The 25,488-nt window shown below is 32.7% G+C and overlaps 1 long non-coding RNA gene across 1 annotated transcript; it reads left to right on the plus strand.

Moving 5' to 3' along the window:
* Nucleotides 1-1,139: 1,139 nt before the first annotated feature.
* Nucleotides 1,140-3,504, plus strand: LOC116005314. Its single transcript, XR_004094946.1, has 2 exons — nucleotides 1,140-1,199; nucleotides 3,009-3,504. It is a non-coding gene; the product is annotated as an uncharacterized LOC116005314 (long non-coding RNA).
* Nucleotides 3,505-25,488: the final 21,984 nt, after the last annotated feature.

A 25,488-nucleotide genomic window follows, 5' to 3' on the forward strand; every position in this document is an offset into this window, starting at 1 on the left:
TAAAGATATCAGCTAATTGATCTTTTGTGGAAATAAAGTTAACCTGAATATCTCCATTGGCAACCCTATCTCTAACAAAGTGGTAGTCAATCTCCACGTGCTTAGTTCTTGCATGAAAAATTGGATTCGCACACATATAAGTAGCACCAAGATTGTCACACCATAATTTGGGAGTAAGGATGCCATCAATTTTGATCTCACGCAGCAAGGACATGATCCATATGACCTCAGCACAAACATCAGCCAAGGCTTTATACTCAGCTTCCGTGGATGATCTTGCAACTGTCTTCTGTTTCTTGCACACCCAAGAGATAAGATTGGTGCCAAAAAACACTGCATACCCACTAGTAGATTTACGGTCCTCAGGACAACCAGCCCAGTCAGAATCAGAGAAAGCATGAAGTTCTCTAGAATTTGACTGAGTTACACGCAAGCCGAATGAGAGGGTGCCTTTGACATACCTGAGCACTCGTTTTAGCTGCTCCCAGTGAGACAATGTTGGAGCATGCATATGTTGACACAATTGATTGACTGTAATACCCCGAAATTTTAAACCCAAAATTTCTTTTATTAAGATTATCTCGGATTTATTATTAAATCCAACATTTTCAAGAATATTTCGTTATAATAATGGAGTTTTCGATGTAGAAATAGGAGTGGCGAGAGGTTTACAATCAGTCATTCCAGCCCGTTTCAAGATGTCTGACATGTACCGCTGCTGAGAAAGAATAACACCATTGCTAGTTTTGACTAGCTCAATTCCAAGAAAGAAACCAGGTTCACCAAGATCTCTAATTTTGAAAGCATTAGACAGTTTAGAGAGTAAATCAGACACTAGTAGCTCATCAGTCCCCATTACCAAAATGTCATCAACATATACTAAAAGATACACACATGCAGAACCACGAGAGTAATAGAATAATGACACATCAGTCTTTGAAGCTATAAACCCAACAGAGAGTAAAAAAGTATGCAGCCGATTAAACCAAGCTCGTGGAGCTTGCTTTAAGCCATATAAGGAACGCCTCAACAGACAAACGTGATCAGGCAATTGAGCATCAGCATACCCGGGTGGTTGACGCATATAAANTTTTGTTGAATCATATTTGTATTATTGTGTTCTATGTTAGGATTTTAAGAGCAAAGGTTGAATCCCGAGCTTCAATCTTCGAATTTCTTGTGTTCGTAGTGAGATTGAGGTAAGTTACCCCTCAAGTTGGAATTATAGCTACTCAAAGTAGGTAATTGGTGAATTAATTTCCAATCCATGAAGTTGTATGTAATTTGTGAATATTTTGTGTATTGGACATGTTGTACACATAAATTAGTAGTATATATAAATATATTGTGTATGTGTGTGTGACGTGATATATATATATATATATGTATTGTGTATGTGTGTGTGACGTGATAGATATATATATATGGTGTATGTGTGTGATATTTATATATTATGTACGTGTGTGTGTGTGTAGTATATATATTATATACGTGTGTGTGTGTAGTATATATATTATGTACGTGTGTGTGTGTAGTATATATATTATGTGAGTGTGGGTAGTATATATATATTATGTGTGTGTGTGTATTATATATATATTACGTGTGTGTGTGTATTATATATATTATGTGTATGTGTGTGTGATATATATATCTATATAATATATATTATGTACGTGTGTGTGTGTATTATATATATATTATGTGTGTGTGGGTTATATATATATATTACATATGTGTGTATTATATATATATCACGTGTGTGTGTTATGTATATATATTACATGTGTGTGTGATATACATATATATATGTTACGGGGGTGTGTAATATATATAAATACATTACGTGTGTGTGGTATAATATATATATATGATGATATATATATATATATACCGTAACACATATATATATTATGTTGTAAAATATATGTATTATCCATATACATTATATCATGTACCATATACCTTTTGTATACCTATATTATATGTTATATTACCAATTACATGCTATCGATATATATTATATTATATACCGTATATATATGATATATATGAGTATAGGTATGTTAATGTTATATATGTATAGGTATAGGTAGTGTATGTGAACTATGTATTGTGAACGTGAATGAGTTAATAAAGTGCGTGGTAAGCATAGGAAAGAATTTGATAGTGTAATCATACCATGTTGGTTGTTGTCGTGATATGTGAACTTATGTACTACATGTTGAAGGGTGTATGAGTAGGAAAGGTGAGCGTATTGTCGGAACAAGAGTAGTTAATGTCTAAAATGAATAAAACCTTAGTTTCAAGAAGTTACGAGGACCTTGTTGTCTTTTTACCTCGGGCTATAATTACCGAAGGTCGTCATTGATATATGTACGGTTGTATTCGTACTTTGGCGAAGTCTATTCGCCGAGTCTCTACGTCACTCATGTATGGCTAGACTGTGGGGGTGTGCACACTTAAGCGTATTGACTCCGTCGTCTCCGGGTTGGTGTCATTTTAATGGACCTAGGCGGGGCCACACTAGGGGCCATTCTAATGAACCTTCGTCCAAGGGACCGAGAAGAGAATTTGGGTAATGACTGCAAGCCCAAGTTCCAGGTTCATTCGGTCAACCGACAAGGAATATTCAACATTTCCTATAAGGCCTCATACTTTGAAATGAAACTAAGTCGAGTTTTCATAAGTAATGGTTGAATCAATGTCTATGATGAGATGGGTGATGCTAGCTCCAAGAAGCTAGACGTTTGATGTCTGAGAATCGGGATATAGTGAAGTTGTTAGGTATGGTTGAGGAAATTCGCGTGTGTAATGTGAATATGATTAAATTTATGCTTATTTGTTTATATTATCGTAATTTACAAGCATGAAAGCATATCAGTCATTAGGAAATTCTATGCTATGGTCATTTGGTAAGTTAAAACATCTTTACCTATGAATGAGAAGCTTATGGGTTCTTACTTAGCCGTCGTGCTAACGGGTGCTTCGTTGTTGCCCTTTAACAGATGTCATCCAGCAATGAGTCGTATAGTTCGGTAACTTCACCGAACTATAATGGCTCAGTTTTTGGATATGGAGTCTATGTGCAGCATATCATAGGGGAGGACCCTTACGTACCTGGCCACACTCTGCTAGCTCCTGACGATTCCTTCTCACTATCCAGCTCTCTTGTGTCTCTGGTAGATGCTCATCCGGCTCGGTGGGGCTACTACCCAATAGAAGTTTTACCGGGTAGTGACCCCCTAGAGTTCATTGTACATTACCCATATCTCTGGGATCCCACTCCTCCCGAGGGAGAATGGTCTATGGTCATGGTCACTGATCGCTCCTTGGATCACCTTGTGTGGTTGGAGGGCGAATGACATCTAGTTTGGGGAGAGTTTGAGATCCCAGTGTATCGTATGATCTGATAGGTGGTGGAGGTCAAGTCGGGATAGTCTAAAACTCTCTTTTTGTGTACATATTCTGCAGCAGTCTTAGTAGATCAATTGCCAAACTTGGGCAGTGTGGTTGTATATATATATATCTAAAGTATGTTTTGGGGTTCTAAGGATGTCGTTATCACTCCTATGAACCTATATATATATGTTTGGAATGTTTAACTTATACCTCTGTTGTCGAGTCAGATAGTTATGAGTTGTTACAGGTGTATGGGAAGCATGTGTAGGTCAGGAAAATTAGCCTGTGCACCTAGGGAGGAACCGCTAAAGGTTAGCCGGGTTCGACCTAGGTGTGGCGGTGATGCTCCCGGTTGTAGGGTTGACCAACCCGGGGTGTCACATTGACCGCAAAGGATAAGTCTGGCCGTGTAATTGTGAGATACTGGAGAGCACCAGCCAAACTCCTGTATTTCGTTGGATCTTCATATGAATCTGAATTAAGCAATGGAGTTTTCGATGTAGAAATAGGAGTGGCGAGAGGTTTACAATCAGTCATTCCAGCCCGTTTCAAGATGTTTGACATGTACCGCTGCTGAGAAAGAATAACACCATTGCTAGTTTTGACTAGCTCAATTCCAAGAAAGAAACCAGGTTCACCAAGATCTCTAATTTTGAAAGCGTTAGACAGTTTAGAGAGTAAATCAGACACTAGTAGCTCATCAGGCCCCATTACCAAAATGTCATCAACATATACTAAAAGATACACACATGCAGAACCACGAGAGTAATAGAATAATGACACATCAGTCTTTGAAGCTATAAACCCAACAGAGAGTAAAAAAGTATGCAGCCGATTAAACCAAGCTCGTGGAGCTTGCTTTAAGCCATATAAGGAACGCCTCAACAGACAAACGTGATCAGGCAATTGAGCATCAGCATACCCGGGTGGTTGACGCATATAAACAGTCTCAGCCAAATCACCATTCAAAAATGCATTGTGTACGTCAAGCTGCCTAACCACCCAACCTGAGGAAATAGCCAAACTCAAAAGCAATCTGACTGTAGTGGGTTTCACAACCGGACTAAAGGTGTCAAAAAAGTCCTGACCAGGAACTTGATTAAACCCTTTCGCCACAAGTCTCGCCTTATGCCTCTCTATTGAACCATCAGCTTTACGCTTAGTACGAAAAACCCACTTACACCCAATCACATTCATACCTGGGCGAGGAGGAACTAGAACCCAAGTCTGATTGTGCAAAAGTGCATTGAACTCCAGATCCATTGCCTCTCGCCATTCAGAAAATTTAACTGCCTGAGTGTAGCAAGTGGGCTCGGTAGGACAGGCCTGAGCAGAGAGAGCCAAAAGTGGAGCCACAGACCGACTCCTCGTAGCCATTGCATGGGAGCGAACAGTCGGACGTGTGGACTTGCCACGGGGTCGTCCTCTTTGACGAGTAGGAGCAGCAGTGGTGGTGACAGGAGAATCAGCCTGAGCAGAATTAGCAAGAGAAGATGGCAATACCTGTAAAACCGATTCAGCCCACGGCTTCTGCACAGAGGGAGGAGATGGCACAACAACCCTACTAACAAAGGGAAACACATTCTCGTCAAAGTGTACATGTCTGCAGATATAAATCTTATTAGTCGTTAAGTCCATGCATCTGTACCCCCTAAAAGACTCAGGATAACCTAAGAAGACACAAGGAGATGACCGATACGACATTTTTTGACGATTATAAGGACGCAAGTGAGGATAACAAAGACAACCAAACACACGAAGAAAAGAGTATGAGGGAGAAGATTTATGTAACAATAAATGAGGACTGGAATTCTGCAAAACACTAGATGACATTCTATTAATCAAGTAAACAGCAGTTTCAAAAGCAAAGTCCCAAAAACGAGATGGAACAGACGCACGAGCCATAAGAGTAAGACCAGTTTCGACAATATGCCTGTGCTTCCTCTCAACACGACCATTCTGTTCATGAGTGTAGGCACAGGATTGTCTATGATTAATCCCTAACTGAAGAAGAACAGTATGTAACTTTTTGTATTCAGCTCCTAAGTCCGACTGAATAGCCTTAATTTTGCGATTAAATGACCGTTCAACTAAGGCACGAAACTTGTCAAAAATGGCATACAAGTCAGACTTCAATTTCATAGGATAATACCACGTGTAACGAGAATGGTCATCAACAAAAAGAACAAAATAACGATAACCAGAAGAAGACAAAACAGGAGCTGGTCCCCAAATATCAGTATAAATCAAATCAAGAATATTCGAACTAACAGAATCTACACGTGGCAAAGGGAAATGAGTAGACTTGCCCAATTGACACGCAGAACACAAAGAAGAAGGACAACGATTATTGCGACTAGAACCACTAACAGAACAAAAAGGAAGAATACGATCTAAGACTCGTTGATGAGGATGTCCCAAACGATCATGCCATACGGAAGAGGAAGCACGGGACGAGATAAATGCACGGGGAATGTTTTTCGAAATGGGCAACGTGTAGAGACCACCGCAACTATTGCCGCGAAGAAGAATTGCCTTGGTTGTTATATCCTTCACAACAAAAAAGGATGGATGAAACTCAAAAAAGACTTTATTATCTTTTGCAAAGCGTTGCACAGATAAAAGAGAGGAAGACAAACCAGGAACATGTAAAATATCAGACATCCTAAATACTTTAGACGGGGTAGAAAAAGAAGCATGACCAGTATGACTAATAAGCAAACCTGTACCATCACCAACTCGAAGAGCATCACCACCAGTGTACTCTTCAGATGTAGAGAGCGCAGCAATATCAGGGGTCGCGTGATTTGTCGCCCCAGTGTCTGGAATCCAAATATGCGAGTCAGACACAAGATTCAGCGCATCCTCAGCATATGTTAAATGAGCTTGGAGTCCACGGCCAATTAAAGAAAAACAGGCTGGTGCAAGATGGCCATAATTGCCACATAATTGGCATTGAGGCTGCCAATTACCACCACGTCGCCCACGTGACCTGCCACCGCCATGCGAGCCACGTCCACGCTGCACACCACCGCCCTGCTGCTGCTGGTCGGCAAAAATAGCACCGCCATGTGACTGATTCCTACCGCGGCGATTCGATCCGCCACGCCAAGACCGCGACCGACCTCCACTACCACGCTGGCCAACAAAAGCCGCAGCTGCAGGGGCTGGAACACTGCCATAGCTATCACCGGTAGCGAACTCATGCGAGCCAAGGAGATCGGCGAGTTCGGGAAGACGCACCGGCTGACCTCGAACATTCAAAGAGGCTACGATAGAGTGATATTCTGGACGTAAACCTCTGAAAATATACATATTCTGATCCTCCAAAGGAACCGCACGGCCAGCAAGAGCTAGATCTTCCACCATAACTTGCGCACGAGCATTGTAGTCGACGGCGGAGGCATCACCTTGGCGTATTGTTTGCAGCTGTCCAAGAATATGCATAATCCGAGCTTGACTGGAAGAAGCGAGAGCCTGCTCAAGCGCCAACCAGAGATCACGCGACGTAGTGCAACCAATTGCGAGGTACATAACTTCCGACGAAAGTGAAGAGATTAACATGCTAAGGACCGCCTGATCTTGGCGCACCCATGGAGCATGCAGCGGGTTGGGTAGAGCAGCAGCAGCGGAGGAGCCTTCAGAAACGGGAAGAAAACGATTAGGGCAAGAGTTCGTGCCATCAACGAAACCCATGAGGTCGTGCCCACGAAGTAACGGAATAACCTGCGTCCTCCAAAACAAGAAATTCTTGTTCGTTAGCTTAATGCTAACATAGTGATGCGCAGCAGACAGAGAAGCGGCTGTTGAAGAAACCGCAGAAGAAATAGCTGCATCAGAAACGATCCGTTCGGAAGAATTAACAGAGCCGTCAGCCATTGGAAAATAAACCTAGGCTAGCTGATACCAGATGAGAACTGAATATTGTATTGATTCAATTTAACAATTACAATGATGAGGAATAGGAGATATATATACTAGGGGAGTCTCAGGTAGAGTAGAATAGCTAGTCCTAACGTGACTCAAACTCAGAGAGTCCTAATAAGAGCTACTACATGCCATTTGAGCACAAAGCTAATGACCATTATTCAAGTTGAATACACAGTCAAATACCCCTTTTGTTTGATAAAATAAAATAAAATAAAATAAAATATAGTCGCAAGATCGATGTATGACATTCATTTGAATCATTTGTAAGGTTGCCTTCTTTTTTCTTTACTAAAAACAAACATATCTTTGCAAACAAAGACAAAAATCATCGAACATCAGAATTTCTGACTTGGTGAGGATTCATGTAGTATCATACTGTCAAACAACAGTCGTTGAATTTCTGTAAAATTCATGTTATTTATAATAATTTTTTTAAATATTTATTTTAGAGTTTATTTTTGAAAGAAATATTTATTTTAGAGTTAGTGTGTAAAATTTATATGTTTAAAAATGTTGGAAAAATGGTAAACCATGACATTTTAAATGACTATTTTGTGGTACAAATATATGTGGGGTTGACCTTCAATTTGAGTAGAATCAAAGTAGATTTGGGTTCTTCAAAGTAAGATGAGAAAATTGATATATTGTATATTCAAAAAGTCAAAATAGATAATGAGTGAATGAGAATTTGAGTCTCATACTAGATCACTTGAGTTAGAAAATGAAGGTTGAAATGATTGAAAGAAGCCTTTGTCCCACATTGAAAATGGGAAGTGAGCTTATGTCAGTATAAATACAAATCACTTTTTAAGTAAATTTGAATTGTGTAGCATAAAACTTCTTTCTATTTCACTTGGCTTTGACAATGCTTGACTTCTTTGCATGGTGCACCAACATACATTTGAGAACCTTTCTGGCCCTAAACTTTCATTTTTATGCTTCGTACAAATAATAATGGGTCACACTTGTGTGGGACGGATCAGGTTAGGTTCAATTATTATTGGTCCACACAGTACTATCAAATAATACACATTCAATATAAAAATAATATACATTCAGTATAAAAATAATGTACATTATATTCAGGGGATGTACATTATATTGTATGATGTACACTCAGTACAAAAATAATGTACATTCAGAACAAAAATAATGTACATTTAATACATTAAAAATGTACATTTTGTTATGATTCACACATTACTGTGTGGACCATGATCCACACAATAGTTTGTCGGTTAGGTTGGGTCAATATGAAAATTTAATACTTATATTGCATAATATAATATTCTACTAATTAGGAATAACATGTTTGTTAATTATAAGGAAAACTATAAAAGTATTACATTTTTTTTCAAAAGTATTATACTTTTATATATAAGTAATAAACATTTTATTCCTTATTAGTATTACATTTTCCAGTATTAGTATTATTGCGTACATTTTATCTTCGCCCGGCACGTCTCACGAACAATAATTCGTGAAATGGTCTCACACAAGTTCTTGCCAATAATAATTACGATATATGAATATCCACAAATACCTATAATTATAAGCACGATTTCTTTATTACTACATTGTATTTTTTAACGGCACGTTTGGTTCGCGGAATAGGACTGCAATGGAATAATTCTCAGGAATGTCTATTTCTTTGTTTGGTAATGATTTTATTCTTAGGAATAATGTTCTTGGGAATGAGCTATTCCCCTTACAAAGGGAATAACTATTACTTTCCCCCTATAGGTATTACGTTATTACCGAGTTCTCAGTAATAACAAATATATTTTATTTTCTATTTTACCATTCTTTAACCTAAAATAATTTTACACTATCTTTCTTTCTATCATACACTTCTCGTCACTTCCGCCATTTTTTACATCTAATTTAGGTTGAAATTCTTCTTCAAGTTTCAAAAAGTATTTTTCTAAATTTTATTTTCTACAAATTATTTATATGTAGGTAATAGTAATCACATGCATGACCCTAAGGCTGTATTTGCTTGACCCTAAGACTTTATTTGCTATAGAGAATGTTTTTTTTTACTCCTCCTAAATTACATCATGATATGGCTTATAATTATACTATTTTATACGCGCATTGCGCGAATGGGTTAATGCTCAATGTTTATATTTAAATAAATATTTGAAAGTATATCAATGCAAGATTATATATGAGAAGTTTATACAAAGGTAATTGATGAATGTCGAATTTTTTATTTAAATATCTAACTCAAAGTATATGAATCCAATATAATATAGAAAATTCATTATAATTATTACTAAAATAAATGTTTGCAACCTTGTAAAATCGATAGTCTAAATATTTGGTCTAAAAATGATAGTCTAAATAAATACTACTTTTAATTTAAATTTTTCTAAGTGTTCTTAATTTTGAGTAACATTGTCCCTCATTGTAAATACATATATAACATTATTTTGTACTATAACTTTGATATTTAATTACAAGATATTGTAAAAATAAGATAATGGACAATGTAATGAATATCAATTGATAAATTTGAATGTAAAGAATCTTTGCATGAGAGAAAATAAAGACAATATAACTAATGAAATTATTTCTCTTATTTAATTTAATTTTTTGATAATGAATAATTTTTTCAAATAAAGGTATTGTAGACACATAATTCTAAATTAATGAAATACATATGTATCATTTTTTGTTGTAGTTACTAATTTATTTAATTTAATAAGAGTAAAATAGAGTGAGAAACTTAATTATGTCAAATTTGATTGAGATGAGGTTCGAACCTAAGACCTTTCTTATAGAAATTAATGGGTAAGTTAAAAGTTAACAGGAATATTAACGGAGAAGAGAATATTTAATGGAAAACTTAACGGATAATCATAAAAGTAAGGTTAAATTAGGTAATCTCTATTAATAATATTAATCTGAATTATCTTAACCATCTATTTGATTAAATAATTCATCTGAACCATCCATTTGATTAAATAATTTGACCGTCATTGTTTCTACCCATTTTAGGTCTAACTCTCTTTGGCTCTTATTAGTATGGTAGATATTGAGTAATCATGAATTGACCGTGTTCACCAACTTTAAATCGAAGACTAAAGTATCTAATTAAATAGTGTTATGTCATAAGGAAAATTTTGGAGGGGTAAATATCATTAGTCTTTGCTCTTTATTAGTTAAATTAAATTTTATTTACTCAAAAACAAAATTTCTTTACTTATATTCTTTAATTTTTTATAAATAATTTTGGACAAGTCCCATTATCTAAACAAGGCATATAATTTGGAACTGAGGAAGTATTTGATAAGTTATATTAGTACTAAATAATGTGTGAAACATATGGCATCATTATATATGGTACCGTATAATAATAATAACGACGACCACAACAACAATAATAATAAACACTCATATTTATATCTACAGTTTGTTTGTCTGGAATTTTGACTTTTTTTTTCTTAATAATAATTTGTGATTCTTCGTGTTTTTGTTCTGTTTGGATTTTGTTTTTTTTTTTTTTTTCAAATACTAAAATTGTATATGTCACATAAGGTAAAATAGAAACAAAATGCACAGTAAAATTCATAAAAGAAATCAGATAGTTCTTCAGATCATGGTTTTGCATTCAGATGTAAGTTTAGGCATTTATAATTATGTGTGTTGTAAAATATTGCTTTTAATTATTTGTAGGCTAAATGAAAATTTTTTAACACTCAAATTCTAGGAATAAGTGGTTTTTATGTTATTTTAGTGTTAGCACTCCGTGTGCACCGTAACAGGATAATGTGTGCCTGAGTGCCTGACTCTTTTGTGTTGTGTGCACTTGTCCCATTCCGGGTGTGTTGTCATGTGATTTTAGGTTTGTGCACTATTATGTTTGTTTTAGTGTTTGTGTTTGTTCATGTTGGTGGTTGGCAGCTAAAAAGGCAAGGGATACACTTTCGAAGGGTTTGTCCATCTGAATTGCATAGTGATAATGGTAATTTTGTTGACCCTCTGCGGGATTTTGTTGGTCGGCGGCAAAAACCTTTGTGTGATGCTTCGGATACTGATCTTACTCTGAAGGAGCGGGTGCAGTTTCCAAGTGCCAAAATAGAGTGGCTCCCTTATTATCTAGCTGTAATTATGCGCTCTAGCGAATTGATTTTAGGTTGTGTGCACTGTTACGTTTGTTTTAGTGTTTGTGTTTGTTCATGTTGGTGGTTGGTAGCTAAAAAGGCAAGGGATACACTTTCGAAGGGTTTGTCCATCCGAATTGCATAGTGATAATGGTAATTTTGTTTACCCTCTGCGGGATTTCGTTGGTCTGCGACAAAAACCTTTGTGTGATGCTTCGGATACTATTCTTACTTTGAAGGAGCGGGTGCAGTTTCCAAGTGCCAAAATAGAGTGGCTCCCTTATTATCTAGCTGTAATTATGCGCTCTAGCGAATTGTATAATGTGGTTTCATTAAAAATTAATGAATCAAATATGATTGCTGTTGACAATTTGACTCCATATTTATAAGTGAGTGGCATAACGTGTACGACTCTATAATAGCTTATCATTGAATCATATATTATTTAAGAAATGTACACTAGCACCTTTCTTGTTATATTTTCTTGGTAATATAGTAATAAAAAACATCTATATATTTTTTTATTCCCTTAAATATCCTCGCATTCCGTTAGTATAAACTTTAGTAACGGAATATTCCGTTAACTATTTATTACTCTTAACTTAGTCATTGATTTCTATAAGAAATATTTTAAGTTCGAACCTCATCCCAATCAGAGTTGACCTTCAAATTCAATAATTAATTATATTTATTACAATGTCTATTCTCTTCTTTTTACACTATCTTGTAATTAAATATCAAAGTTATACTACAAAATAATATTATACATTTATTTACTAAGTATGGAAAAAATAAAAAAAATAAAAAAATAATATTATACATTTATTAATACCATGGAAAAAATAAAAAAAATAGTTTGAATCTAATCATATTAACTACTTGGAGAGGATTTGTTAACAAAGAGGGTATTCAAATAATCCAAGTAATTGAAACGGGAAACTACCCTGTAATGTCTATGGACTACGTCACAGTTGTTCACTTTAAAGTTAAATCGTATTTTTTATTATGATTTAAAATGTATAAAATATAATTATCTAATCTAATCTTATTCCTTAAATAAACTAGAAATTTCATTTGTCCACAAGAACTCATTTAATAATAATGGTTGAACAAAAAATACCTCGAGCAGAACACCTAAAGGACTAATATGCTTTTATGCTGATAGTAATATGTAAATGGTAATTAGATCATTATGTTACGTAAGTACATTTAAAACTCATTATTAAAAACTAGTATTTTCGCCCCTGCGATGCACGGAATGGATTTGTTATAATATATTAAAAATATTTTGATCAATATATAATTATTTAAATTAGAACATCAAATATTATATAGTGCAATTGAAGATATGTTTTGGATCATTTATATTTTTTGATGTTATCATTGCTTTATTGCTCAAATTAGTAGCTAATGTGTAGATCTACGCACGCGCTGTTGTAACTTTGAAGATTTTATATATTATTATTTAGATTTTTATAAATTGGGCAAATGTACTTGTTCTCTAGAAACTCAGTTATAGGAATCAATTGTTATCTTAAATCATTTGTACGGTACATATGTTTTTTGTCTAGATATATAGCAATTTTGTCATTTTGTAAAAAAAGAAAAAGAAAACATGAGTTAATTAATGCATTTTTTTAGTTTTTTCTTCCTTTACAGTTTCTCTTAAGAAAACATGAGTTAATTAATCCATCTGTTAATCATTTAATTAGTCCAATCAAATTAAGAAGAATTGAAATTCAAATAAATATTGTTTGTGGTAAATCAAAAATAAAACAACCAAGGCTATCATGCCTTGGATTCAATCTTAGGCTTTTTTCAAACACTTTGAAGATGATGAACAATCCATGTTTATTCTCTTCAAAGACTTGCTGCTCAGGAGTGGTTTCATCAATGGAGATGACCTCTAGATTTGTCGAATATGTATCTTCCAGTGGTGTTATGCCCTGATCGAAAATAACTATTAAAAAATCAAGGCTAAAAAAATTTTATTGCATGAGGTAGAAGAAAATTGTAATTAAAAATTATCTAGTTGCTATCCACACCCCCGGGAGCATTCAAGACTCAAAATCTTGAGTTTAAACATGTCTTTGGGAAAATCAAAATCACCTTAATCCGTAACGCTAATCATAGTGTCATTATTCGTTTTCATAATGTATTTTTGCTCGCACGTCTTAAACCTCATGCGAGAGGTTTGCACAACAAAATTATGAATATTATAGATTTTCCCTTACTTCAAGAGTTTGTTGAATTTATTGACAAATTCTTTAGAAATTTGTAAATGGATACAAATTTCCTGAGGGAATCACCCATATATTAATATTAATATTAATTAATAAATAAATATTATAAATTTTATATCCTTTTCTATCATGAATATACTAAAAAATAGTAATAATTCATGATGTGATTATATTCTGTGAATAACAAATCCATTATGTGATTATATTCTATGATGTATATTGAAGTTTGATTGTCTAATATACAACATACAACATAAAGTAAAAATCCAGTATTCTAAAATAAACCATTTAACCAATATACTATGAGTATGAGTCTAAATTATAGTATAAGTCTAAACTATAGTATTAATCCAATATTAATAAATAAATAATATAAATTTATATTCTATGAGTAACAAATTCGTTTTGTAATTATATTTTGTGGATAACAAATCCATTTTGTGATTAAATTTTCTGATGTATATTGAAGTATGATTATCTAACATACAACACAAATTCAGTATTCTGAAACAAAACATTCAATCAATATAGTATGAGTATGAGTCTAATTAAATTATAGTATGAGTTTAAACTATAGTATTAATTCAATATCACAAAAATTTAGAACTGTAAAAAAAGTGTATAAATGCAATATGTATCATGGAGTTATGGAATAAGCATGCCAGTGTTTATTGGTTGATGGCAACACGTTGATATTCCTTGGCCAAATAACAACGCATCAACTGGAGCCATATAGAGCTTTTCCTTGTCTTGAGGGATTGGTCGGAGGCAGTGACGTAATTTCACTCCATTACTAAGCAATAAAGAGAAAGATGAAAAATTGCAGAGAACAATAGAAAATATATAATGTTAGAATATCAGTCAATTAGTGATCCTTTTATATATTCCGCCAATTAGTAATATCAGATTTATTTCAAACAATTATTCTTTTTTTTTTTAGTCAATTAAAATATGAAATGCAGTGATATTTTTACGTAATTTCTGTTCCATTTTTAATTGATAATGTAGAATATTATTATTGAAATATTTTCATGCTTTTTTTTTAAAATTAAAATGCAATGATCTGACCACTTCCTTTTTCATTTTAGTCAATTATGGATTTTTTTTATTTGCAGTCAATTATTAATATTCATTTTCTTTTATATATTAAGTCAATTAGTAATATCAAATTCATTTTCAGTCGATTATTCTTTTTTTTCCAGTTAATTAGTCAATTAGAATAATAGATGCATGTTTTCAAAAAAAAGAATAATAGATGCACTGATATTTTTACTTAATTTCCGTTCTATTTTTAATTAATGATGTAGATTATTATTATTGAAATATTTTCATTTTATTTTTAGTTTACCTTTACTATTGTTTAAAATTTAAAATATGCTTTTACTATTGATGATGTAGACTATTATTATTATTGAAATATTTTCTTTCCATTTTTAAGTTACTTTTACTATTGATGATGTAGAATATTATTATTGAAATATTTTCATTTCATTTTTAATTTCTGTTTCATTATTTAAAATTGTGAAAGATTCACGATTTAATTGTGATTTGATTTATTCTACGGTATAATATTATTGTGAAAAATTAAAATGCAATGATTTGTCCATTTCCTTTTCAATTTTAATTAATTATGGATATTTTTTAATTTCCAGTCAATTATTAATATTCATTTTCTTTTCCAATTGACATAATTTCAGTTCTCTTTTATTTATTTTTTTAAATTTTCAATCAATTATTAATATTCATTTCCTTTTCCAATTTACCTAATTTCCGTTTCATTTTTAATTGATGATGCAAAATATTATTGTGAAATATTTCTATCATAATAATTATCATAATTACTAATAATGAATTATAACCAATTATAATTAATATTATTTTATCATAATAATTACCATATTACTAAAATGCCCCTACATTTGGGCGGGAAAATTTTGGAGGAGAATATTACTTTTATATATAGTATAGATGTCAATATAGGGCAATAGAATATTGTGATACAATTGAAGTATTGAAAATATGCCAAGACTACAACAATGCTACAATCAATCTTGCAAATCCAGAAAATAAAAGATTTCAAAAATAACCACCGTTGCAGCATTCATTGATCCTGTATGTAAAATACTTATTGTGCATCCTTTTTTCTTTGAAAGGCATTGTGCATCCTTTAAATATATTAGAATTAATATAAATTTACAATTCATTTCATTTTCTAGACTTAACCTACTTGGATTAAAGGCAAAATCAGCATCAAACTTAACAACAAAAATGTTTGTTATATAGGATGTAGTCACTATTTAAAAAATGTTTATATGCACAAAGTGACAAACTATTTAATTGCATGCATTGTGATGGAAAGGCAACAATGAGTGCTCCAAGGTTAGTACCAATTAAACAAAATGTTTTTTACAAAACACACACACACACACAAAATGAAAAAATCAAGTATTATGCTCATTATACTAATTTCCAAAAATATGAACTTCAAAATGAACCTGTGCAAAATAGATGTAGAAATTGTTGATGAAACTGAACATATTACAGCATCGGTATTCAAAATATTTGCAGAGTCATTGTTGTTACTATCAAGTAAATAAGTTATGGAAGTAGAACAAGAGGTAATACTCATGAACCTTCTACAAATATGATAAATATTAATATTTTGTTCAATACTTTCACATGAGAATATACGATGCATATCTCACAACACATGAAATATGTAGGGGGGAATTATCATTGTCAAATATCAACAGGCGCTTGCAAGATTAATAGTTCATAGTACAACTAAGATCCTAGTCATATATACACAACAAGGCAAATCCACAGCTTCCAGCACCATAATCTCATTGCATGATGTTGCCTTCTATGCTACCACTAGTAACCCAATTGCACATGACACACTACCAATAAAAAAAGAGAGGACAAGTATTGAAGATGAAGACAATGACAATGCTATATATCCAAAAGAAAATTACGAAGACTTGGAGAAATTCAAACCAAAAGTAGTATCTAGACTAGCATTTTTATAAAGTTGCAAACATTTATTTTAATGACCATTATAATCAATCTCTCTTATATTATCTTGCATTCATATACTTTGAATTATTGATTTAAATAAACAAATTCAACATTCAATTATCTATGCATGAATATTTCCTATATAATTTAATATACTTTGAAGTACTTATTTACAAATAAACATTGAGTATTATCCCATTCGTGCAATGCGCATGAAAAACTAGTTTTCAGAATTAAATATAAAATTATACATATATACTCTGCAACATTTAAAATTACCAAAAAAAAAAAAGGCGAAATATTTTCAGAATTAATTTATTTATTTGCTTTTATGTCTCTGGAGACCAGAGTGCCTAACCCCAACCAAATGCACCAATTCCAGAATGAGAAACAAATTTGCAGTGATTGGCATACCAAATGAAACAAGAGTAGTAGATTTCTTACCAAATCAAACTACTATCCATGAAGCCTCTTCAACCAAATCCTATTAAAAAAATAGTGGTCCTGAAAGGATATCGGGTGGACGGAGAATGACTCTCGTGCCTAAAGAGGTTATGAGTTCGATTCTTGCCAACATCCACTTGGTCGAGCCCGTCACATAGGATATTCTTAGTGCGATTTATCTCTCATGTGTGATCTATGAGCTATTATTATTCATTTACACATTAGCAGATTTTACTCCGTGTTTTAAAATAAAATAGCGACTCGAAAGGGGTAATTGAGTGGGTAAACCATAATTCTCGTACCTGAGTAGTCACAAACTCGATTCTTGTCAACACCCTTTTAGACGAGCCCTTCTAAGTTTAAATAGATTTAACTCTAATGTGTAATTTGCAAACTAATACACCAGAGTTGCCATTAGACAAATACATTATTGGAGGAGATATTACATATTTAAATGCTTTAAGAATTACCTTAATGTACTTTACAAAACAACGAAATAGATCCTTTAACTAAATAAGGTGTTCATTATATTCATTATATTAAAAATCTTGTAACATAAGTTGAACCTCGATCTTTACGAGAATGTAAAAGGATTGAAATTGATAGCTTTAGCTAAACAGAAGAGAAAAATAAATAAATTAATAAAAATGGTGTATTAAATTGAACTAAAGGATGCAGTTATGAGACAGGGTACGATGCATGTGTTATTACGAGTAGTTTAATTTAATTTACGCTCAAAGAAATAAAATAAAACAAAAATAAAAATTGAATTGTTACTGTACGTCATCAGAAATGTGAAGGAGTACTGTTGAAACTGTTTTCTGTCTGTCGCGAGATTGGGGACCTTCTGAATATGGGCTTTCAAAAGTAAACTAACTATTTAATGTTGCATCAGAAAAGACAAACATGTAGGGGATGCCTACGTTAGACAGGTCCCCTATTGTGTCGCTCCTCTCAATTTTGAAGGTGAAATTACACTGGAGATGGTCAAGTGGGGACATTTCATATACTTGGACACATGGAAGATGATCAATTCAAGGGGGACACCTTATTCCCTTCCCTAGACCCCTACATAACAATTGTTATGCCATATTTATAATTTCCGTTCATAGTTTTATAACTTCATGTTCACAATTTTATAACTCTATGTTTACAATTTCATGACTTTATGTTCAACAATATCAAAACTCTATATTCAACAGTATAATACAATTTTTGAATCTATATAAAAAAAATTGTGAATATAGAGTTCAAATGTTGTAAATATGAGTTAATTACCGATTTGGTCCCTCGACTATGAGGATTTCACCACTTTGGTCCTTGACTTTTAAAATTGTCCAATTGCATCCTCAACTATGCAAACGTTAACCAAAATGGTCCTCAACCGAAGAGTCGTTTCGGGGTAGAACCTCCGCGGAGGAGGGTTATGAGCAGAGCAATCGCAACGCCGAGGGACTTGGCGTAGAGGAACGAAAGCAGCTCTAACGGGACATGGCGGTCATAGAATGAGTCGAAGAACGCTACGCAGTTATCGGTGATACGGTTGATGTCCGGTATGTGAGCCTTCAGCCCCCCGTCGGTGTAATCGTGGCCCTGGTGGTCGATGGCGAACCCTTGCTTTGCGATGTGCACGGCGGTGAGATGGATGGGCCAGTTGGAATGGTGATTTAGTGCTCACCCTAATGCTTCGATTCTGGATTTCTTTTTTGGAGGAAACAAACGAGACCTCATAGACTCCAATGTAATACCCATGCCCAAACCCTGCCCAAACCCGAATTTGACTCCGACACCACACCCCATTCCCACACCAAACGCCACTCGGAGGTGATTCCACGGCGAGCCTCCCAGACCCACACCTCCGACCAGTCTCACTCCGACGCCGCACCCAATGCCAGTGTCGCCACCGCCCGTCCCACCATAGTGCTCTCTATTTTAGAGCAGTTTTCTTGGAAGAACTCGGGGACTGACGATTGCTTTTGCCTTTTGTTCTTGGCTCCCTTCAGATTCCAAAACTGATTGAGGTGAACTGCTTTCCCCGTCATTTCTGTGTTCATCGTTGAGAATTTAGATTTTAGGATTTAGGGATTCTCTTTCTTTGTTCTGTAAACGAAGCCAAAATTTTAGATGAAAAAGAACACCTGAGAAGGCAAGGCCAATGAAATTACATTTCTATCCTTAATTTTAACGCCAAATAAACAGATGTTTAGACCAAGGACCATTTTAGTTAACATTTGCATAGTTGAGGATGCAATTGGACAATTTTAAAAGTCAAGGACCAAAGTGGTGAAATCCTCATAGTCGAGGGACCAAATCGGTAATTAACTCTTGTAAATATTGAGTAATGTAATTTTGTATATTGAGATCTAAAATTGTGAATATAAAGTTCTAAAATTGTGAATATAGAGTTCTAAATTTGTGAACATAGACTCGGGTCCGCCTTGCAAGGTGGACCCGGGCCCATAGCATAATTTGCCCCTACATAATGTATGGTGGAAATGGGCCGAGCCAAACCGAGCTTTAAAAAATTAGGCCGGGTCTGTTATGAAAATTTAAAGCTTAGGTCTGGGCCTGAGCCTACAATTGGTCTGGCCTGTCCTGAAGCATTTTTAAAAGCCTGTTTAATATTTAGGCCATTAATAGGCTTCAACGTAAGTCCTACTTTGAGCCAAAGTCTACATGTTAAGACTTTTTAAAAACTTTAATAAGAATATGTAAATAATTTAAGAAATATATCTAATAGAAAACTAATACATAATTACATAAGTATATCACACAATCAAACATAATAGCATTAAACTATAAAATAAAATAAAACAAGTCACGACTTCAGCATGCTCGTTAACTTGTTTATAAATAAATACAATTGCATTATTATTTGTTATCCTATATAACCTCATAAATAATAAACAACCAACTCACATAATTAAGTTACGACATTTCATTAAATATTATGACAGTAATAACAATTAATAAAAAATTAAACAATAAGAACACTCACAACAGGATTAGCAGCAATGTTTATAGTTGAATCATAATTTATAATGAGATTCTGGAGGTGGAGGATTAGATTGGTAATTATATATACTTGGGGTTATGTTGTAAATATAAAAGTTTATATTAAGTATAAAATTGAATATATATATATATATATATATATATATATATATATATATATATATATAGGCCAGGCCTGTAGGCTTGAAGGCCAAGCCTGGTATATCTACGTCTGGCCTGTTTAGTTTAATAGGTTTTTACCAATTCTGACCTTTTTACTAAACGAGCTATGCCTAACTAGGCTTTAATTAGGCCCGGACATAGGCCCTTACAAGGGGTTTGGCCTATTCCCACCCCTACGGCAAATTATTGTGTGGACCATGGTCCACATAGGTCCACATAATCAAATGTACAGTTTTAATGTACTAAATGTACATTATTTTTGTACTGAATGTACATTATTTTTATACTATACAAATAATGTACATTCAATACAAAAATAATGTACATCCCTTGAATATAATGTACATTATTTTTATACTGAATGTACATTATTTTTATATTGAATGTGCATTATTTAATAGTATGGTCCACACAGCTGTGTGGACCATGGTCCACACAATAATGGTTGCACCCCTACCTACATAGCTTCCAAACTCTTTTTAGAGTACACACCGAGTAAATCATATTTCTGTATAATAATTTATTAAAGAATTAATGATCGTTTTGGTCCTCGACTATGTCGTAATTATCAAATTGGTCATCGACTATTAATTTTGACTAATCAAATTAAATCCTCAACTATTGATTTCATCATTGATTTGATTCTTCGTCAAACTAGCCGGGTATCAATTTGTTTATTATAAAGGACCAAATTAGTTACAAAATCATAGTTAAGAATTTATTTGGTCAGAATTAATAGCCGAAGACCAATTCAATTTGATAATTATTGCATAGTTAAGGGAGCAAAACGTCATTAATTATCTACAAAATACTTAAAAAGAAGAAGATGAAGAAAAAGAAGAAGGGTTCATAGGTAACTGTAGTACTAGAAAGATTTAGTACGATGAAAATCATGTTTCAGTCAGGACATAGTATTAAAGTTTTAACAAAAGCTCTTAATATAATCTTTAATCTTTAATCTTTATTTTATTTTTATTTTTTTTTAACAAAGCTACTACATTTTTAACATAACATACAATTCAACACAAATACGAATACTATTCAGAGTAATAATTAGGAGTCAAGCGTATTAATATATATTTAGGGATACTCATATTGTAATATATATATATATATATGTCCTTGTTTCAACTTTCAAGCAAAAAAGTTGTTAATTGCATTATATTTATCCACCGATTGATATATTAAAATAAAAATATATTGTATAGTTGTCATTTCGAAAATAATGAAGTCATTTGTAAGGCCTACCTAATGATAAAAGATAATTATTATTATTATTTTTAAAAATTCCGATTGTTCATATAACTTATATTCGTGTTATGCCTGACAGTGCAAGGTTTGAATTTTACTAGAAATATAAGTAGAAAACAAATATCAAAATTGATGAAAAATATAGATTGGATCTCTTGTGCGCGCATGAAGACTAAGAATTTAACTATACACTGGTTCTAAGGATGAGTTTCTGTGAACTTAAGCTTAGTCGGATCATCTAAGTATTTTTTTTAAAAAAAAATTTAAAAACTATTTCAATTGTTCTTACACTGAATCCATGTTATGTAGACACATAAAAATCTTTGATATGTTGTTAAAAGAATATGATAAATTTTTATTCAATTCAACGACTCTTTGGTTGGCAGTACTGATGTGCTCGTAGCTACCACATGATGGAATGCTCCCCCTGCCAGAAAAGGTGATGCTCCATTTTTGGTGTACTTACAGATTAGCAGTCGTTATACTGTGGACCATGGTCCACAATACATTGTGGAACATGGGTCATGGTTGATACTGCAGTTGTGTTGAATTGATACTGCAGTTATGTTAAAAGGATACTGTAGTTGTGTTGAAAGGGAACTGCAGTTGCGCGGAACAGAGGCCGTGTCATCCATCTGGAACTGTAGTTGAACGGATACTGCAGTTGTGTTGAACGGATACTGCAATTGTGTTGAACGGATGAATGGCCTCTGTTCCGTGCAACTGTAGTTTCCTTTCAACACAACTGCAATATCTTTTCAACAGAACTGCAGTATCCATTCAACACAACTATTGTATCAGCTATGATCATGGTCCACAATATAATTTGCGACACAATATAATTTGCGACAGATTAGTACTTAAAGTGAAGAAAATAATACTAGTTGTAGACAAAAATATTGTTAGGATAAAGGAAACTGCTTTAATTCTACTTACTTAAGAATTATACTAAAAGTTATAATTAGTAATCGAAGATGCAACTTTATTTGATTCTACTTACTTAAGAATTAAACTGTGAGAGTGAGCTGCATTAGTATTATTTTAAGGATGCTTCATCCTTCAACTACTCTGAGGTTGCATTTTTATGAGATTTTACACACACCACAAAAATATATATAATAAGTTGGAGTAAGAAATAAGAATCCAAGTTGCTTTTAATAAAATGATCAAAAATATAATCCAAATTGACAGCCGATCTAAAATGCGTCTTTAAATACATTTCTTTTCAAGTGTCAGGATATAATTAAGATGTTTTGATATTAATTGTCTGAATCAAGTGCTTATCATTATGCGAAAAAATATAGTTAATAGTAAAGATGTAACTTTATTTCGTTATATATGCCTAGGAATCAACATCACGTTTCGATGACAAGATTTTAGGGTGCGTTTAGTTCATGGGTTTACACACTAGGAATTGGAATCAAAGTCATAGTTAGTGTTTGGTTGATAATTTTTTAAAACACAACTATGAGATTTGATTACCCCTTCAATTTAAAATATCATTTCCTAATTAAAAATTGACATCATTCAATCTTATTGGTAATTTAATTTTTTAAGTTTGGATTAGTGCTTTTTGATTTTTGTTTTGATTTTTTTTGTTCATATTGGTGTTTTAATTTGGATGTCATTATATTAGGATCAATTGTCTTGATTTTATGTATTTATATTTTTTAAACATTTATTTCCATTGTAGGTCATATATAACCAAACATCAATATTAGTAATCATTCGATTCCACCCTACTATCAATATGCAAAATACTTTCACCAAAACTCATTCTCATTACCAAGTATTTGATTCTCATTTCAATTCCGATTCTCGTGTGCGAACCAAACACACCCTTAGACTTGACTCTCCAAGCCTCGGCCCAACACTAAAGGGGGTGTATCCAATCACGATTTTCATGAACTTTTAAATACTTTTAAAGTGATGGATTTTAATTGACTTTTGTAGAATTTTTGTAAACTTTCTTAAAATCTTTTAAACTTTTATAAACTTTGTAAGAGTTTATAAATATCCATAGAACAAACATTTATAAACTTTTAAAAACTTTTTCATATTAAAAAGTTTACAAAAGTCATTAAAACTCTAAATTGAATACACTCTCACAAACATTCCATAACTTCTATTAATATATTATCTATAAATTAGTGCATTGTAAAAAAAAAAATACTGATGTCATAAAAATAGAGTATATTATTCATAAAGAAAATACAATCAATTTTTATAAATATAACCAATAAAAATATTTCTTGAACTAATGAAACAACTAATGCTGAACCAATAAATATCTCTTAAAAAATTCAACTTAATACAGTATATATATATATATATATATATATATATATATATATATATAAAATTAATAAACATACAATTATATAAAATTATAAACATATTAATTAAATAAAATTTTAAAATTATAAATTAAAAAATTTGCTGCAACCAGCAGCAACTTGCTGCTGGTTGCAGCAAATATATATTTGCAGATTCTTGCTGCGATCGCAGCAATTATTTTGTTGCAATGGCAACAAAAAATTTGCTTGAACATAAAAAAAAAAAAAAGTATTTATGAATGATTTGAAACGTACCGTAAAATTGATGAAAAATTTGCCTAGTTTAGATAGAGGAAAAAAAGTCTATATAGAATGTTGAAAAGTTTACGGTTGGAGGGTTGGATTTCATCTATTTATATTAATGAAGAGAAAGTCTATAGAAATCCTATTCTGACAGAGTTTGTGAAAGTCAGTAACTTTTTGAATACCAGTAGACTTTTAATAACTCTATAAAAGTCTGAATTGAATACCTGTATACTTTTAAAGAGTTTTGAAAAGTTTGAATTGAATACAGGTAGACTTTTAAAGAGTTTATAAAAGTCTAAATTGAATACCACCAAACTTTTAAAGTTGATAAAAGTATTTAAAAGTTCATGAAAGTCGTGATTGAATACACCCCCTAAGAGTTATAATTTTTTTTTTTTAACTTAAGGAACAACCTGAAATATGTTTGAGAGGCTTTCCTTAAATTTCTAATGTCGAAAAATATTCAAAATCCAAAGACATTAATCTTTGAATAGTAAAAGTTACTTTATTTCGTTTTATGTCAGGATCAAGCGTTTATGGCTAGCTTTGACACTAATTATCAGATCAAGTGATTATCATCACACCAAAAATTATAGAAATGTACAAACACATAATTTTATTTTCTTATACTTATGTAGCAATCAACATATATTTTGATGGCTGAATGATACTAGACACGATTCTCTAATCTGCACCTAACATTTTCGTCATAAGGTGTACATATAAATTGAGATAGACAGAGCTTAATGCAAAGATAACATTTCACATGCATCTATAGTACATTAGAGAAATTTGAAAATTGGTCTCATGATTGACCATTGACTGTTAGATGCCTTTTTGCCGTATAACTACTATTCTTCTGAGTAGAGAGTGTATATGTATAAATAAAAACAAACACGTACAGGTAGCAAACATTGACTGTGATGTAATTGGGACATCTATTATAGGCTTATCGATGCAAAATTGTAACTTGTCCATAACAACAATAATCATAAAGTAACTTAATACCGTGTAATTTGTCGCTTCGTGTCGTCTTGTACCACCTTCTAAGCTAATTAATTTCGTAAAAACAACAACAATATATTATTATTAATAATAACAAAATTACAAAACCTTGCACGACTCATTTATATATATATATATATATATATATATATATATATATATATATATATATATATATACTAGAGATCAAATGCAAAGGAGGTCTCCAGGTGAAAAAAGGAGGTGAAATCTCAACCCTTGATCTAGTCAAAATCAACAGCCCAGATTGAAGAAAACTTAAAAGAAAACGCAGTGGCATGATGATAATTTTGTGTAAATTCAAAACTT

This window comes from Ipomoea triloba, chromosome 14 (genome assembly GCF_003576645.1).
Source record: "Ipomoea triloba cultivar NCNSP0323 chromosome 14, ASM357664v1".
NCBI classification, from domain to species: Eukaryota; Viridiplantae; Streptophyta; class Magnoliopsida; order Solanales; family Convolvulaceae; genus Ipomoea; species Ipomoea triloba.